The sequence below is a fragment of the Cynocephalus volans genome, chromosome X (genome assembly GCF_027409185.1).
Source record: "Cynocephalus volans isolate mCynVol1 chromosome X, mCynVol1.pri, whole genome shotgun sequence".
Classification (NCBI taxonomy): domain Eukaryota; kingdom Metazoa; phylum Chordata; class Mammalia; order Dermoptera; family Cynocephalidae; genus Cynocephalus; species Cynocephalus volans.
Genome location: NC_084478.1, coordinates 175,116,072 through 175,117,420, shown reverse-complemented (window position 1 = coordinate 175,117,420; position 1,349 = coordinate 175,116,072). Strand labels below are relative to the sequence as shown.

The following is a 1,349-nucleotide window of genomic DNA, read 5'->3' as shown; positions in this document are numbered from 1 at the left end:
CCAGACACAGAAGGCCACTTATTTTATGGTTCTGTTTATATGAAAAGTACAGAATGTGCAAAACCATAGAGACAGAAAGCAGATAGATTAGTGGGTGCCAAGGGCTGGGGGGAGGGGATGAAGAACGGCTGCTTAATGGATGCAAAGGAGTTTTCTTGGGGAGGGGGTGTGATGAAAATATTCTCAAATTGATTATGTGGTAACTGCCCAACTCTCGATGTGCTAAAAACCAGTGAGAGTATACTTTAAAATGGCTAAAGTGGTAAATGTCCTTTTAAAAAATTTTTATTGTGGCCAAATATACATAACATAAAAGTTACTATTTTAACCTTTTTTTTTGGTGGCTGGCCAGTACAGGGATCGAACCCTGGACCTTGGTGTTATCAGCACCACACTCTAACCAACTGAGCTAACTGGCCAGCCCCTCTTTTAACCATTTTTAAGGGTACAATTTAATGGTATTGAGCACATTCACAGTGTTGTGCAACCATCACCGCCATCCATCTCCACAACTTTCTCAACTTGCAAAACTGAAACTTTATAGCCATTAAACACTAACTCCCATTCCCTCTCCCCTCAGCCCCCTGCAACCACCATTCTACTTTCTGTCTCTATGAATTTGACTTCTCTAGGTAACTGATATAAGTGGAATCCTACCGTGTTTGTCCTTTTCTCTCTGGTTTATTTCACTTACCATAATGTTTTCAAAGTTCATCCACATTGCAGCGTATATCAAACTTTCCGACATGGTAAATTTTATTTTACATGAATTTTATCTCAATTTATAAAGCACTGTATCCTGATGTGATGTTTCCCTGTGTGTTAGGAACAGGCACCTCTTAAACAACCTTGGGGTCAGGGCGTGGGGGCCTGCTGATCCCCATGAGTCCAGCGGGCTGGATGTGGCCATTCATACATACGTTCCTTCATGCATGTACTTAAAGCCCTTCTGCAGTTGCTGGGGACATGGATACATGCAAACTCCAGTCCCCATCCTGAAGGGGCTTCCAGTGGAATGGGTCAGACAGGACTTCAAAGTGAGCAAGAGACCCACAGAAGTGGAGGGACAGAGAAAAAAGTAATTGCCTTTGGAAGGGGTGATGACACAAATGGTAGAGGAAGTGGCCCTTGGGAAATGGCATAGAGTGTAAAATGGGCGTGAGTTCTGCAGCCACAGAGATCTGAGTTTATATTCTAGCTTGGTATTAGTTTCGTATGGCTGCTGTAACAAATTGCCACAAACTTTGTGGTTTAATACAACACACATTTATTCTCTTAAAGTTCTGGAGGTCAAAAGTCCAAACTGGGTCTCACAGGGCTAAACTCGAGGTGTCAGCCGGGCTGAGTTC

At 43.0% G+C, this 1,349-nt stretch overlaps 1 non-coding gene across 1 annotated transcript; it reads right to left on the bottom strand.

Moving 5' to 3' along the window:
* Nucleotides 1-345: 345 nt before the first annotated feature.
* Nucleotides 346-419, bottom strand: TRNAI-GAU (transfer RNA isoleucine (anticodon GAU)). Its single transcript has one exon. It is a non-coding gene; the product is annotated as a tRNA-Ile (tRNA).
* Nucleotides 420-1,349: the final 930 nt, after the last annotated feature.